The following is an 18,022-nucleotide window of genomic DNA, read 5'->3' as shown; positions in this document are numbered from 1 at the left end:
AGGAATGTGGGTGGAGATGAAATTCTAGACCGTTCTGTTAGTCTCCGGTTCCAGAAAGCCGTATACACTAACCCCCACAGGAATGACCATTTCTGGTCAGGTTTACATAAGCCCCATTGATTTTTGACCAGGGCAGCCCGAACTAGCCTCTGAAAAGGAGAGATATGGCGATCATAGTTTGGGACTGTTACCAACTATACAATAACCAATGCTGAACATGTAATGGCTGGAGTAGTCCCTTTAAATAATTCTGCTCCTTCTAATTTGGACTGCTTTATTAGGCTACTTTCACACCTGCGTTTAGGTGCGGATCCGTCTGGTATCTGCACAGACGGATCCGTACCTATAATGCAAACGCTGGTATCCGTTCAGAACGGATCCGTTTGCATTACCATGAACATTACCATGATTATGCAACCAGTCCGTTTTGACTTACATTGAAAGTCAATGGGAGGCGGATCCATTTTCAATTGCACCATATTGTGTCAGTAAAAACTGATCCGTCCCCATTGACTTACATTGTAAGTCAGGACGGATCCGTTTGGCTCAGTTTCGTCAGACGGAAGCAAGCAGCGTTTTGGTGTCCGCCTCCAGAGCGGAATGGAGGCTGCACGGAGGCAAACTGATGCATTCTGAGCGGATCCTTATCCATTCAGAATGCATTGGGGCTGAACTCATCCGTTTTGGGCCACTTGTGAGAGCCCTGAACGGATCTCACAGGCGGACCCAGAAACGGCAGTGTGAAAGTAGCCTAAGATGTTTGTACACTTGTCTTCCTGTGTGTACTATTACACTGATGGTGGTGGAGTGCAGCACAACTGAACTTAGCTGATGGGAGCGCTCAGGCAAGTGGTGTCCCTCTGCCCCGTCTAGACTGTCACTGTAGCAATGGTGCAAAGTACCATTTTTTTTGCTTAATAAGACACTTTTCCCCCAAAAAAGTGGAGGGGAAATAGCAATGCGTCTGTTAAAGCGAATACTAGTGAACGCTTCTCTATTATGCAGGAGGCGAGGGGAGCCATGACTGTAGCACTGCTAGCGCTTGCTGTACTCCCCGCTCTTCCTCTGGTTGCGGTGCTGCACGTGTCCTGACTGTACAGCATCAGGATGGTAGGGCTCACACTATGATCTGATGCTGTAAGCAGCGCAGGCCCAGAGAAGACCAGGGAGCGGTGTCTGCAGAGTGGAGGCGGAGCGGTAAGTTAATCTGATGGGGTCTGATATGGGGGTCTGATATGAGGATCTGATCTGAAGTTTCATTAAATTGGAGGCCTGTTTCTTATTTTCCTCCTCTAAAACCTAGGTCTGTCTTAGGGTACTTTCACACTAGCGTTTTTCTTTTCTGGCGCCGAGTTCCGTCCTGGGGGCTCAAATCCGGAAAAGAACTGATCAGTTTTATCCCCATGCATTCTGAATGGAGAGCAATCAGGATGCATCAGGATGTCTTCAGTTCAGTCTTTTTGACTGATCAGGCTTTTCAGAAAACCGTAGCATCTTGTATTTTTACCTCCGGTCAAAAACCCGGAACACTTTGACTGAACGCCGGATCCGGCCTTTTTCCCATTGACTTGCATTAACGCCGGATCCGGTGCCGTGTGTTCCGTCAAACCGGATCCGGCTTTTGCATGTTAAACACGAAAAATGTGAAAAAAAAGTCAAAGTCCATGAATGGCGGATCCATTTTTTCATTGTGATCAAAATCCTGATCAGGATTCAAATGTAATCCGATTTCACACGTTTTTCCGGATTCGGCGGGCAGTTCCGGTGACTGAATTCAACGCCCGATTCAAACAACAGCCTTAGGGTACTTTCACACTTGCGTTGTTTGATTCCGGCAGGCAGTTCCGTTGCCTGAACTGCCTGCCTGATCACTGCCATATCCGCTCCGTCCCCATTGACTATAATAGGGACGGGGGCTGAGCTCCGGCGCAACACGGCAGTGCACGGCGAAAGGCCGCCGGACTAAAAGTCCTACATGTCCAACTTTTTAGTCCAGTGGCCTCTCACTGCGAACTGCCGTGCTGCGCCGGAGCTTCGTCCCGTCCCCATTATAGTCAATGGGGACGGAACGGTGGTCCGGCGAAATAGCGGAAGGACGGATCCGACAGGGTGAACAGCCTGTCAGATCCGTCCTGCCGCAAATGTGAAAGTAGCCTCAGTTGTGTTGCTTCATTTTGTTCATCGCATTACTTGAATACAACACTGTTAGGGCTCATGCACACAAAAGCTGTTGTTTTGCGGTCCGTTTTTCACAGATCCGTTGTTCAGTATCTGAGGTTTTTTTTTCTCCGATTTAAGTCCTCTTCCATTCCGGTACTGCACAAAACATATCCGTATGGTTTCTGTATTTGATCTGTTTTTTGAGGATCGGAAACAGTAACTTATTAATCACCAAACACATGAACAATATGGTCTGGGCATAGCATTTCTACAATATAGATCCGCAAAATACGGATGATATACGGATGTGTTCAGTGTGCTTTCCATATTATTTTTGTGGACCCATTGACTTGAATGGGGCCTCGGACCGTGATTTGAGGACAATAATAGGACATGCACTACTTTTTTGTGGAACGGCCATGCGGACAAACGGAATGCACACAGAGTAACTTCAGTATTTTCTCCAGCCCCATTGAAGTGAATGGTTCCGCATACGGTCCGCAAAAAAAACCCAAAAAACACGGAAGCAGAAAGAAAATACGTTTGTGTGCATGAGCACTTATTGACACAGTGTTGCAAACGTAGCTAAATGGGCTGGTAGCTTCGAGCTTGCTCCAGCCTCTAAGGGTATTTTCCCACTAGCGTTAAAGTTTTCCGGTATTGAGTTCCATCCTAGGAGCTCAATACCGGAAAACAACGGTTTAGTTTTATCCTAATGCATTCTGAATGGAAAGCATTCCGTTCAGGATGTCTTCAGTTCAGTCCCTCTTACGGTATTTGGCCAGAGAAAATATGGCATCCATGAGGCGACTCTGTTATACTAGGCGTGGACTTGTATTTCTCCTGGGCGCGGTTATCTTCTCTCTGGCTGTGAGCGCATCCAATCAGAGCGCCCCGCTCTTAGCCAGGGAGAAGGAGCTCAAGTTCTCGTGGGAGAAGGAGCTGCGATTCTCGCCAGAACTTGAGCTCCTCCCTGGCTAAGAGCGGGGAGCTCTGATTGGATGCGCTCACAGTCCACGCCTAGTATATTAGCATATGAGGCGCCAAGAGACGGGGACCACAGTGGACGAACGGGGGGTTCTATAGATGAAAAAAAAAAAAAGTGCAGAGACATCAGTGGGGGGCTGGATAATAATTAGATTAAGGATATCCAGGTGAAAGGTGCTCTTTAAGAGGTGATTTATACCCAGAGTAACCATAAAAGCTGATGAAAACTGAACGCTTGTACATAATCATTTTAAGCGTTTGAAAGACTAAGGCCCCTTTCACACGGGCGAGTATTCCGCGCGGATGCGATGCGTGAGTTGAACGCATTGCACCCGCACTGAATCCTGACCCATTCATTTCTATGGGGCTGTTCACACGAGCGGTGATTTTCACGCATCACTTGTGCGTTGCGTGAAAATCACAGCATGCTCTATATTCAGCGTTTTTCATCCAACGCAGGCCCCATAGAAGTGAATGGGGCCGCGTGAAAATCGCAAGCATCCGCAAGCAAGTGCTGATGCGGTGCGATTTTCACGCATGGTTGCTAGGTGAGGATCGAGCTGGGGACCCGATCTGTATTATTTTCCCTTATAACATGGTTATAAGGGAAAATAATAGCATTCTGAATACAGAATGCAAAGTAAAATAGTGATGGAGGGGTTAAAAATAAAAAAAAATTAACTCCACTTGATCGCGTAGTTGCGGATCTCTTCTTCTGTAATGTTGAGCTGCCGGCTAATGACCTGTGGTGACGTCACATCACATGGTCCCTCACCATGGTGATGAACCATGTGATGAGCACAGTGACGTCATCAAAGGTCCTATTCCTGTGCACAGCAAAGAAGAAGACAGAAGAGATGCCGGCTGCGCGATCAAGTGGATTAAGGGGAGTTAAAAAAAAAAAAAATATATTTTTTTTTTTAACCCCTCCAGCCCTATTTTACTAAGCATTCTGTATTCAGAATGCTATTATTTTCCCTTATAACCATGTTATAAGGGAAAATAATACTATCTACAGAACACCTAACCCAAACTTCTGTGGAGCAGTTTGGGTTTGGGTACCAAACATGCTGATTTTTCTCACGCGTGTGCAAAACGCATTACAATGTTTTCCACTCGCGCATGTTCCCGCAACGCACCCGCACCTTTTCCCGCAACGCCCGTGTGAAACCAGCCTAAGTGAAACCAGCCTCAGTGAAACTCGCACCATTTTGCAAGCAAGTTCAGTCATTTTTGTCTGCGATTGCTTTCAGTTTTTTCCACGTGGGTGCAATGCGTTTTTTTTCACGCACGTCATAAAAAACGGAAGGTTTACAAACATCAAAAAAAGCGCTCGTAAAAATGTCCCAGGCTCAGCGATTACCATAATTACTATGTGCAAATGTATCCTAATTAAAAGGGCTTGTCCAGAACCTTTAAAAAGGTTAGATAAGGAGATAAAAAATTAAATAAATGTATTCCTGACCTAGAAATCCTCTGCTGTTCTACTGTGATGGCACTGTGACCACCCGCATGTGACTGCTGCAGTGGTCACAGCCAGGAGCACCAGAGCAATGGTGAATTTTCCAGGTAATACTTATTTTCTCATTTTACGATAGCGCCTTTCTCTCTTTTAATTTACAGAACTTCTCTGTAAGCTGAATATGGCCTACCATGGCTTTGCAGCATTCAATCGGCATGTAGAAAACCGAGACCATGAGTACAGATTGTAGAAGAGATTTCCAAGCTATATCCCTTCTTATAAAGGGACACTATGTCAGCTCACAGGTCAGCTGGGTGGAACAGAAATGGAAGGTCGGATTTAGCATGTAAACTGCCAGCTGAACAGCTGCGTGTCCAGAATTACCCTTTCTTACAACCCGGTAATGGCTACAAGAAAGTCTATCTCCTTCTTCAGATGGGTCCTTACTGTACAATTTCCTATTCTGGATGGGAGGATTCATTCTCACAGGTCTACAGGGGTGTGGGGAGATTCTTACCGCCGCACAATGCGCGGAGGAATTTTGAATAATTTAGAGAATTTCCACCACTGACCACTATTGGTTTATATATACATGCATAATGTAGATTCAGTTCATTATGTTTCTTTATTAGGGATAGAGCTTTGTTTTTCAGATATACAACTCTAAATTTATTGCACAGACCTAGATTAAGGCCCGGTTCACAGTTGCCTGATCCAGCTGAGGATCAGGCTACCGGAGCTCACCGTATCTGGCATTGGTTAATACAGTGTACCGCTAGATCCCCATTCAACTAGAACTGGATTTGCAGGACAAAAGCTGCTGCATTCAACTGTGAGTGAGGCCTTAGGGTACTTTCACACTAGCGTTATTCTTTTCCGGTATTGAAATCCGGTAAAGGGTCTCAATACTGGAAAAAAAAGTAAGTTTTGTCGTAATGCAGTACATACCGGATGCGTTATTCCGGATGAGACGAATCCGGAATTTCACCAGATCCATCTAAAGGATCCACAAAAAAAAGATATCAGTTTGCATCCTGTTTACCGGATCCAGCAGGCAGTTCCAGCAACGCTACGCTAGTGTGAAAGTACCCTTAGTGGATCCAGCCTTAATACATCTCTATTGAAATTAATGCTGGATCCGGAGAGTGCGGTATTATTTCGGGATTGCGGCCTCACTCCATACACGGCGGGTGCTGGCTGTATCATATAGCCGGCACCCTCCCCACACTGTCATTAAACCCCTCAGGCGCCGCGATCAAAGCTGAGGCTCCCTCAGCTTTCCGATCAGAGCCCCCGCTGTGAAATTGCGGGGCTCTGATCGGTTGCCATGGCAGCCTGCATGCTGCTGAAGCTATCCAGGCCTACCATGGCTTTCTCCATACGGAGCTATGCACGAGGCATAGCTCAGAATGGAGAGTCTAAAAATCCTATTCACCCTAATGGATCTCTATTAGGGTAATAGGAGAGGGGATCAAAAGATCCCATGTACTAGGCTCTTAAGGGGGCTAATAATTACATATAAAAAATAAAAATAAAATTGCGTGTTTTTTGTCATTTTGTCCGTCCCGTCCCCCCCCAAAAAAAATTGAATAACGGTGATCAAAAAGTCTTACATGCCACAAAAATGGTGCCAATATAAACTACAGTTTGTTATGCAAAAAACAAGCCCTCATACAGCTCTATAGACTGAAATTTATATAATATATATACACTGCTCAAAAAAATAAAGGGAACACTTAAACAACACAATGTAACTCCAAGTCAATCACACTTCTGTGAAATCAAACTGTCCACTTAGGAAGCAACACTAAGTGACAATCAATTTCACATGCTGTTGTGCAAATGGGATAGACAACAGGTGCAAATTATAGGCAATTAGCAAGACACCCCCAATAAAGGAGTGGTTCTGCAGGTGGTAACCACAGACCACTTCTCAGTTCCTATGCTTCCTGGCTGATGTTTTGGTCACTTTTGAATGCTGGCGGTGCTTTCACTCTAGTGGTAGCATGATACGGAGTCTACAACCCACACAAGTGGCTCAAGTAGTGCAGCTTATCCAGGATGGCACATCAATGTGAGCTGTGGCAAAAAGGTTTGCTGTGTCTGTCAGCATAGTGTCCAGAGCATGGAGGCGCTACCAGGAGACAGGCCAGTACATCAGGAGACGTGGAGGAGGCCGTAGGAGGGCAACAACCAAGCAGCAGGACCGCTTGTGCAAGGAGGAACAGGAGGAGCACTTCTAGAGCCCTGCAAAATGACCTCCAGCAGGCCACAAATGTGCATGTGTCTGCTCAAACGGTCAGAAACAGACTCCATGAGGGTGATATGAGGGCCCGACGTCCACAGGTGGGGGTTGTGCTTACAGCCCAACACCGTGCAGGACGTTTGGCATTTGCCAGAGAACACCAAGATTGGCAAATTCGCCACTGGCGCCCTGTGCTCTTCACAGATGAAAGCAGGTTCACACTGAGCACATGTGACAGACGTGACAGAGTTTGGAGACGCCATGGAGAACGTTCTGCTGCCTGCAACATCCTCCAGCATGACCGGTTTGGCATTGGGTCAGTAATGGTGTGGGGTGGCATTTCTTTGGAGGGCCGCACAGCCCTCCATGTGCTCGCCAGGGGTAGCCCTGACTGCCATTAGGTACGAGATGAGATCCTCAGACCCCTTTTGAGACAATATGCTGGTGCTGTTGGCCCTGGGTTCCTCCTAATGCAAGACAATGCTAGACCTCATGTGGCTGGAGTGTGTCAGCAGTTCCTGCAAGACGAAGGCATTGATGCTATGGACTGGCCCGCCCGTTCCCCAGACCTGAATCCAATTGGCACATCTGGGACATCATGTCTCGCTCTATCCACCAACGTCACGTTGCACCACAGACTGTCCAGGAGTTGGCAGATGCTTTAGTCCAGGTCTGGGAGGAGATCCCCTCAGGAGACCGTCCGCCACCTCATCAGGAGCATGCACAGGCTGTTGTAGGGAGGTCATACAGGCACGTGGAGCCACACACACACTCCTGAGCCTCATTTTGACTTGTTTTAAGGACATTAACATCAAAGTTGGATCAGCCTGTAGTGTGTTTTTCCACTTTAATTTTGAGGTGTGGACTCCAAATCCAGACTTCCAGGGGTTGAAAAATTTGATTTCCATTAGGGCTGCACGATATATCGCAAAAGTAATCGAATCGCGATAAACGGAAAATGCGGTTTGGCGATTCGGCCGAGCCGAAAATGCCGCGATTATTATATATGAAGGGGCCCCTATTGATAAAAAAGTCCTCTGTCCTATTGATAACAGGTCCAGCCTCTGTACTTACTTTCACAATGAATGCACTGCAGCGACGAGCGGGAGCGAGCGAGGCAGCCGGCCGGCGCGTGACTGACGTCACTTAGTCACGCTCCTGCTTCCTGAATTAAGTGGGAGGAGCGTGACAGTGACGTCAGTCACGCGCCGGCCGGCTCGCTCTCTGCCGCTCTCTGCAGTGCATTCATTGTGAAAGTAAGTACAGAGGCTGGCCATTTTATGATAGAGCGGCGCCCAGGGATCTAAGTGCACTTACAGCGGATATAGGAAGAAGTTAGGTTATTTTTTTACACTTTTTTGATGCCTCTACAATACACTGTAGTACACTGTATAGTGTACTGCAGTGTATTGTCATTCACAATAAGGTCCCTTTCACACAAGCGAGTTTTCCGCGCGGGTGCAATGCGTGACGTGAACGCATAGCACCCGCACTGAATCCTGACCCATTAATTTCAATGGGTCTGTGCACATCAGCGGTTTTTTTTTTCCACGCATCAGTTCTGCGTTGCGTGAAAAACGCAGCATGTTCTATATTCTGTGTTTTTCACGCAGCCCTGGCCGCACAGAAGTGAATGGGGCTTCAGTGAAAAAAGGCATTGCATCCGGAGGCAAGTGCTTGTTGCAATGCCAGCCATCCTGAAGGAGGGGGGGGGGCCTTCCAGCACAAAGCCTGGTACTCCTGCAGGGTACCCTTAGACCACATCCACACAGCAGAGCCATGTGAAGGAGGCTGCATGGTGCCCCGTGTTCCTAGGGGAGAATAGTACCATGGCACAGCGTTCGATGGAACATGTCACAACGGAAACTGGAAGTACTTTGAGGTTGACTGAGGCCTCATACACTTCTATGGTCGCTTTATGACGCCTCTGAGGTAGTATGGAGCCATAAAAAAGCCATGTGCATGCTCACCACATACCAATCCTTTATCCAAAGAGTGATCAGTTTAGCGCTCCAAGTACATAATTCAGCTGTGTCCATGAGATCGCATTGTAAACATCATTCTGATTTGTGTACAGATTTAGTATAACCACAGACCAGCAACATATGGTCTAGATCATGGATTTGAAGGCCACGCATAGCACAATACAGGGTGACTCAGTGACAACTCACTACCGGCTAGTGGGACATGAGCAATCTTGGATCCCTGCTGTTGTCCTGACGATCCAGGAGACTGCAGGGATCCAAGATTGCTTTTTTTTTTCCGGTTTACGTTCCGTTTTTTGCGTTCTGTATACGGAACCATTCATTTCAAAGGATCCGCAAAAAAAAACGAAGGTACTCCGTATGCCTTCTGTTTCCGTATTTCCATTCAAACATAGAACTTGTCGTATTATTGCCCGAAAATCACATTCCGTGGGTCCATTCAAGTCAATGGTTCCGCAAAAAAAAAACAAAAACGGAATGCATCCGTATATCTTCCGTATCCGTTCTTGCGGAACCATCTATTGGAAATTTTATGCCCAGTCCAATTTTTTTATGTACTTACTGTTTAAATATTATTGTATGCTTCCGTTTCCAATCCGCAAAAAACGGATCACAAACGGAACAAAAACACTACTGAAACAAAAATAAATTGTCTGGTTGAATACCGTGCAAGGGATGGAACGGATTGCTTTCCATTCAGAATGGATTAGGACAAAACTGATGCGTTTTTTTCCGGTATTGAGACCCTTTAGAGGATTTCAATACCAGAAAATAATAACGCTAGTGTGAAAGTACCCTTACATAGTCAATCGATGGTTGTTTAAGGACCTTTTATGCAGGTATGAAGGAATTTCAGATCTATAGACTGGGGGAAGATTTATCATGACGGGAATTTTTAACCAGCCAGATTTGGGCTTTACTGACCAAGAATTTTTTCCTTCCAGGAGCTGTAACTTTTTTTTTTTTTTTTTACTGTTGATGTAGTCATTTACGGCCTTTTTTTGTAGGACAAGTTGTAGTTTTTATGGTGCCATTCTGGGGTACACATAACGTACTGATTAACTTTTATTAACTCTTTCTGGGAGGGGAATAGGAAAAAACAGCAATACTGCCACTGAGTTTTTACATCAGTTTTTTTTGCATAGAGAACGCCGTAGGGACAAAACCCATAAAAGTTCAGCATGTCCGCAAAAAACAAACAAAAAAAAAACTGATGGCATTCCACATTTTTGCGGACCCATAGACTTCAATGGGGCCACGTCCTGATTTTCACTTACAAGTATAGGACATGTTTAATTTGTTTTGCGGAGCTGGAGTGCTGTCCGCATCTTTTGGGGCCCCATAGTTGTCCACATCTAATCCGCAAAATTGCGGATAGAAAGCGAAAAGCAACATACGGCCGTCTGAATGAGCCCTTAATCTAAAACTTCTGTCTTGAGACGTTACTTCATGTTCTACGTCTTTTGTTCTATACTCCTTTACTGGAGTACGATTGTGACAATTTTTGTGAACTTTTTAAAAAGTTGTAGTTAATAAATCTGGTTTAAAACAGCTTGACAGGCTAACAATGCCAATGTTCTCTCCCACTTTCAAAACCGCAGTGAATGCTGGAAAACTGCAAAATGTTGAAAATATTTGGCATTAAAAAAATAAATCCCAAAAAGTTGTGCAAAGCCCTATTGTCACTTTTTAAAAGCCAGAAATCTGGAGTCCAGGGTGCGATAAAGTCCACTCCACCAAATTCATGTGCGTGGGGACCCCCAGTGATGGTATACTCTAGCCATCTGCCATCACTTACAGTAAGAAAATTCCTGGAGGTGTCTCCTGTTATTAGAACTGAATTTACATTGTGGTAGTCAATACAGCGTCATAGGTAGAATCCTGGATGGTGTATAAATCTACACAACATTTGCATGGATTTGTCCCTTTTGGCCGCAGAAGCAATCTGACAATACTGTTGTCCAGTGTATCTGGCATAAACAGCAGCCTGCAATGTGCAGACAGACTATATTCTGCCAGTGTTCACCAAACCACAGAATATCATAAAGCATCTGGATCTGCCACAAGGATCTGGACCTCAGCACAAGAATGATTGCTCCTATACAGCGATCCGTACCATTGAAATGAATGGGACGGCTTGGGTGTAATTACACCTGCTCACCGCTGGAGATGCAACGGCTAGAAGGTAAACAGTGAAGAGGAGGCAGCGCTGGCACGGCGCGCGCCTTCTCTTCAAACAGCTGATCAGCGGGGGTGCCAGGTGTCGGACCCCAGCCGATCTGAATTTGATGACCTATCCTGAGGATAGGTCATCAATAAATATAACTTGGGCAACCCCTTTAATCGGTGCAGAAACACACCTCCAACTGGTAACATCCATCTGGACATTTACTGCAAACTGCTAGCAATTCTTTCATAACTTCTAGCAGGAGGATAGGTCATCAATAAATATAACTTGGACAACCCCTTTAAGGCCTCTTGCACACAAACATATTGCGATCCGCAATGCAAGAGCACCGACCGTGGGCCAGCCGCATTCGTATCGCAACCCCATTCACTTGAATGGGGTCTGCCATTCGTCTGTTCCGCAAAAAGAAGTTCTATCTTTTTGCGGAACGGAACTCCACGGAAGCACTCCGTAGTGCATCTCCGGATTTGCGGACCCATTCAAGTGATGCGGAATGAACACGTCCGGTGTCCAGTGTATTGCAGACCCGCCATATGCGGGCCACAATACGGCCACGGGGGACACACGCATGTGCAAGAGGCCCAACACTAGCAGCACTGATTGGATAATGTCAGACTGTGCAGGAACCCCCCCCCAGTAATACCCAGCTAGACCATCAAACTGCTCGCAATTGACTCATAACTTCTAGTAGAAATAATAAAGCAATGGCACATCATACAGTCATAAGGATAGATGCACCAGACTTGTTTTAAGGAATGCAAGTTCTTGCTAAAACAGTCATGTCAGAAGAGATGACAGGTCTTCTAGAAACATTCATGGAATTAGCCTGAAATATTGCCTTACAGAAATAATTATGATGTTTTTGCGCTTAAAATAAAGCATAAAAGAGGTGACATGCTCAGTTCTACCCCTCAACTGCCACCAGCTGTATCTACAGTTAGAAACTGTGACAGTAATGCTACATGCACACAAAACGTTGTTTGTTTCCGTGTCCATTCCGTTTTTTTTGCGGATAGGATGCGGACCCATTCATTTCAATGGGTCTGCAAAAAATGCGGACAGCACACCTTGTGCTGTCCGCATCAGTATGTCCGTTCTGTAGCCCCGCAAAAAAAATATCACATGTCCTATTCTTGTCCGTTTTAGGCATTGTTACAATGGATCCGCAAAAAAAATGGATGGCATATAGATGTCATCCATTTTCTTTTTTACGGATACGCAATTTACGGACCGCAAAACACATACGGTCGTGTGCATGTAGCCTTACAGGAAGACAGCTGCAGCAGAACGGGCACACCCCATCAGCTGTAATACACAGAGCTGCAGCAGAACGGGCACACCCCATCAGCTGTAATACACAGAGCTGCAGCAGAACGGGCACACCCCATCAGCTGTAATACACAGAGATGCAGCAGAACGGGCACACCCCATCAGCTGTAATACACAGAGCTGCAGCAGAACGGGCACACCCCATCAGCTGTAATACACAGAGCTGCAGCAGAACGGGCACACCCCATCAGCTGTAATACACAGAGCTGCAGCAGAACGGACACGCCCTCTGAGCTGCAGCAGAACGGACACGCCCTCTGAGCTGCAGCAGAACGGACACGCCCTCTGAGCTGCAGCAGAACGGACACGCCCTCTGAGCTGCAGCAGAACGGACACGCCCTCTGAGCTGCAGCAGAACGGACACGCCCTCTGAGCTGCAGCAGAACGGACACGCCCTCTGAGCTGCAGCAGAACGGACACGCCCTCTGAGCTGCAGCAGAACGGACACGCCCTCTGAGCTGCAGCAGAACGGACACGCCCTCTGAGCTGCAGCAGAACGGACACGCCCTCTGAGCTGCAGCAGAACGGACACGCCCTCTGAGCTGCAGCAGAACGGACACGCCCTCTGAGCTGCAGCAGAACGGACACGCCCTCTGAGCTGCAGCAGAACGGACACGCCCTCTGAGCTGCAGCAGAACGGACACGCCCTCTGAGCTGCAGCAGAACGGACACGCCCTCTGAGCTGCAGCAGAACGGACACGCCCTCTGAGCTGCAGCAGAACGGACACGCCCTCTGAGCTGCAAGCTTGATATAAATCGAGCAGAGCGATGAATGGGGAGATCTGGACCCATGTGAGGTACAGGGCTGGTTCTAGCTTTGTTACTATATGATGTTTGATTTTTTAAATGTTTATATTAATCCCTTTAATAGAAAATTTATACTAATACGACTGTTCATGGGATGAAATTTAACAATAAACAATAGTTTCAGCCGATTGATGACAGACCAGCAACCTCCAGCACTCCAGTTCTGAAACTACAACTCCCAGAATTCTCCTTTCACTTCTATGACAGTTACAAGAATAACCAAATCTGGATGCTGAAATGTTCCTGACAGACACTAGCTCTAGACTGAGTATGTACATTATTAACGCCTGGTGTCCCAGAACACGTCCGAGTACCGACACTTTATGGCTGCATCAGCGTTACCATCAACCTAGTACCTATGATCACCATACGTGATAACGTATAGCTGGGATCTGACTGGTGGGGTCCAACCCCTGACGAGCCCTACATCAAAGGGGCTGCTGCTTTTTACTACTGTAAAGCCCTGCTCTGGTGCCACACTATGATGGCATTTCCTATACATATACCATCACCTTGCATGGCAGGAAAACCTCTGATATCTGGAGGACACTCCTAACTTACTGTACTTCACCCTCCAAATTCAGAAGAGACTGAGAAGATCTGCGATCTCAGCCTGTATTTCATATCTTCATCCACAATGTGAATGTACTGTGTAAATGTCCTCCTGCTGCAACAACATAGGAGAAGGCTCAGACAGAGCCGGCCTGATGCAGGCAGATCAGATAATACAGATTTCAGACTAATTACAAGCCCATTGTCCGCCAGAAATCCCTGAAAATCCCACCACAGCCATGTGTGTATGACATGACCAGTGCGGGGGGAAACACTGCTGTAGTCAGACCCCCACACAGAGGGCAGAGATGGGCAAAGTGCTCCGTTACCATGTAAAAATCCACCTCAAAACCTGAATATTTTTACATATTTAACAGAAAATGACATCTGCATTTCTCTGAACTTGTCAAACTGCAAAGTTTAGGATTGGGGGGGGGGGTGGGGGGGGGGGGAGAATCACACTTCAGCAATGGTAAAAAACAAACAAGACCAAGCATGTCTACACACATCAGACACAGATGTCCTCCCCCAACCCTCCAAAACAAACCCACAATCCCAGCACAAGATATTCTTCTAGAGCTGGTCAGAGGACGTGCCGCCATCTTTCTGGTGACCCCATGTAATAACACGACCTTCATTCTGCCAACTTCACCCCCATGACTGTGTTCCTCTTCCTCCTTCACTCCCTAGACCTGTATGCCCCTTGGTCTGACCCACTGGAATGATATGACCTCTCAACTGTAACCCAGTTTTATGCCCCTGCATCTTGCACCCGCCTGCCATGGTATCACCCCTCAATATCTGCCCCCCACCTGGTATCCCCCTCGTTATTCACCCCTTATATCTGCCCCCCGCCTGCCATGGCATCCCCCTCATATCTGCCCCCTCCTGCCATGGTATCCCCCTCATTATTCACCCCTTATATCTGCCCCCCCTCCTGCCATGGTATCCCCCTCATTATTCACCCCTTATATCTGCCCCCCCTCCTGCCATGGTATCCCCCTCATTATTCACCCCTTATATCTGCCCCCCCTCCTGCCATGGTATCCCCCTCATTATTCATCCCTTATATCTGCCCCCCGCCTGCCGTGGTATACCCCTCATATCTTCCCCCCGCCTGCCGTGGTATACCCCTCATTATTTACCCCTTATATCTGCCCCCCACGTGCCATGGTATACCCCTCATTATTCACCCCTTAAATCTGCCCCCCGCCTGCCATGGCATCCCCCTCATTATTTACCCCTTATATCTGCCCCCCACCTGCCATGGTATACCCCTCATTATTTACCCCTTATATCTGCCCCCCGCCTGCCATGGTATACCCCTCATTATTTACCCCTTATATCTGCCCCCCACCTGCCATGGTATACCCCTCATTATTCACCCCTTATATCTGCCCCCCGCCTGCCATGGCATCCCCCTTATTATTCACCCCTTATATCTGCCCCCCGCCTGCCATGGTAGTATCCCCCTCATTATTCACCCCTTATAGCTGCCCCCTGCCTGTCATGGCATCCCCCTCATTATTCCCCCCTTATAGCTGCCCCCCGCCTGCCATGGCATCCCCCTCATTATTAATCCCTCATACGTGACCCTCGCCTGCCATGGTATCCCCCTCATTATTCACCCCTTATAGCTGCCCCCCGCCTGCCATGGCATCGCCCTCATTATTCATCCCTCATACGTGACCCTCACCTGCCATGGTATCCCCCTCACAATTGTATGCCCCCCAGTCTGGCAGGGTCATATTCCCCTGTAACCACATGTTTCACCAATCTGACACCCACCCCATGATAATAACATGCCCCTCACTCAGTCACCCTGCCTGTATAACAGGGCATTCTTATAAAATCCAGCCACAGACATTTTGCTGTAACCTGCCCGGCACCAGACACGTCCCCGAGCCTCGGGTGACATGACTGTGACACTGGATTATCAGCAGACGATCGTTCTCCAGAAGTTCTCTTCACGTACATGGGGGGAGAAGAATCCCACATTAGAACTTGCCTGCCAGAGACTCCGCACACAGATGGCTCCCTGTTAGTACATGTCTTTCCCACACCGACCGTGCACCATGCAACCCAATGACTCCAGGTAAGTAGCCACAACCGCTGCCCATTCTCCCCACCCCCTGAGGGAGCGCCACACTGCCGCTCACTAGAAGTTCATGTCAAAGTCCAGGAAGGAGAGCCCGGCCACACACGGCTCCAACAGGTGACAGCACCCGTCCGACATGACCACTCACCCGCCTGTGTAGTCCAGCGTCAGTCAGCCGGCGGCGCCCATAGCTGAGGGGAGAGCTCCGTGCGGCGAATTCCTTCTGGTGAATGAGAGGAGCCAGGCACAGACACACCTGTGGGCGATGCACACATCCGCTCCCCAGCACAATACCAGACAGGAAACGGAAAAAAAAATCCAGCCGAGAAAAGAGAGAGGGAGCGAGGGAGAGATGAGTCCTCCTCCTCTCAGCTCGGGCTCGGGTTACAGCCTGGCCGTGCGGAGGAATGGCAGGGGGCGGGAAAGAGATGGAGCCTGGGCGCCCCCATCACTGGCTACCTGACCACAACAAAGCGGCGCCGCACGTTGGGCTAGTGTATTAGGGACGGAGCTGCTCCTTTCACTTTACCTCACAATTATCTGTCTGGGAAGATGTAGTACAACCACTGCCAGGGCCACATGGACCACACTGGCTGGGGCCTCCAGATACAAACTGTACTCCAAGTCTGTCCCATGTAGAGATGAGCGAAGCCAGCTACGGATACTACATCCAATACTGTATGCGGATCCGTCTCCGTACAGTATTAGAATGTATGGGCTCAGATGAGCCGAAGTTACTTATTCACAAGGTACCACTCGCACCCAAAGCCGAGTTTGGTTTTAAAGTGTTTTTCCACGTTAAAATTCAACTACTGCAGTTATTCAACTAAGGCTACTTTCACACTAGCGTTGTTTTAATCCAGCGTTCAATTCCGACACCGGAACTGCCCGCCGGATCCGGAAAAACGTGTGAAAACGGATTACATTTGAATCCTGATCAGGATTTTGATCACAATGAAAAAATGCATTGGAAAAAACGCATCCGCCATTTATGGACTTTAACTTTTTTTTTTTTTCACATTTTTCAGGTTTAACATGCAAAAGCCGGATCCGGCGTTAATGCAAGTCAATGGGAAAAAGGCCGGATCCGGCGTTCAGTCAAAGTGTTCAGGATTTTTGGCCGGAGGTAAAAATACAACATGCTACGTTTTTCTGAAAAGCCTGATCAGTCAAAAAGACTGAACTGAAGACATCCTGATGCATCCTGAACGGATTACTCTCCATTCAGAATGCGTTAGGATAAAACTGATCAGTTATTTTCCGGATTTGAGCCCCTAGGACGGAACTCAGCGCCGGAAAAGAAAAACGCTAGTGTGAAAGTACCCTAAGTCTCACGCAAATTTACGATTATCTAACTTCGGCTTATCGGAGCCCATTCATTGTAATACTGTACTGAGACGGATCTTCATATCTCCTGCGCAGGAATCTCCACAGCCAGTGGAAGTTGCCGGTCAACTAGAATACGAGATTTCTAGAATCCTTGATGTGAGGAAAGTTTGTAATTCTTTGCAGTATTTGGTTCACTGTAAAGGTTTTGGTCGTGAAGAGAGATCCGCTTTGGCTAGTTTAAAGATAATACAACTGGTTCCGTCCATAACGGATGCAGATGGTCGTATTATCAGTAGCAGAAGCGTTTTTGCTGGACCCTTCCGGATCCAGCAAAACCGCTAGTGTGAAAGTATCCTAACAAGGCAGTGGCAATATTGTAGTTAATGAAATAGCAATAGATAATGAGGGGCACTCCAAATTTAGGAAATGGCAGCAAGTACTATATGAATAAATCAAATATTTAATATGGTGAGCCAATTCATAAAATTACATGACAATAATAAAAACATACATAAAATAAAACAGTGTATTCTGTAAGTCTGGACCTCAAATCATGGATAAGATCCCAATACAACTCTATTTTGTAAATAATCGAAAAAAAAAAAAAAAAGCAATGCGACTCTACTTGCAAGCAATCACAAAAATGTCAGCGATCTCAGAATGGCAGTCCTTATCTTCAGCCCAATAGGAGGCTTCAACCAAATAGTATCGAAGGACTCCGTGCTCAAGGCAGTAATAGCGCCACACAATGTCCGGGATATGTCCCACTAACTCAATCGAATAGCCAGGTACTAATAATCGTGAAGGATATCCCTTACCACATGTCGTCACCTGCTGGATCTTTCGCTCAATCCTCCTGCCGATCTTACCCTACGTGGCG

At 47.2% G+C, this 18,022-nt stretch overlaps 1 protein-coding gene across 2 annotated transcripts in view; it reads right to left on the bottom strand.

The window, feature by feature from the left end:
- Nucleotides 1-16,141, bottom strand: part of PLXNB2 (plexin B2) — a 234,377-nt gene extending 218,236 nt beyond the window's left edge. Inside the window, exon 1 of one of the 2 annotated variants that reach the window (XM_040411954.1) lies at nucleotides 15,962-16,141. The gene's annotated coding sequence lies outside the window, so the exon portion shown is untranslated. The remainder of the gene's footprint in view (nucleotides 1-15,961) is intronic. The other variant, XM_040411944.1, reaches the window with a different exon arrangement.
- Nucleotides 16,142-18,022: the final 1,881 nt, after the last annotated feature.

The sequence above is a fragment of the Bufo bufo genome, chromosome 1 (genome assembly GCF_905171765.1).
Source record: "Bufo bufo chromosome 1, aBufBuf1.1, whole genome shotgun sequence".
NCBI lineage: Eukaryota > Metazoa > Chordata > Amphibia > Anura > Bufonidae > Bufo > Bufo bufo.
This window is presented reverse-complemented; position numbering and strand designations above follow the sequence as displayed.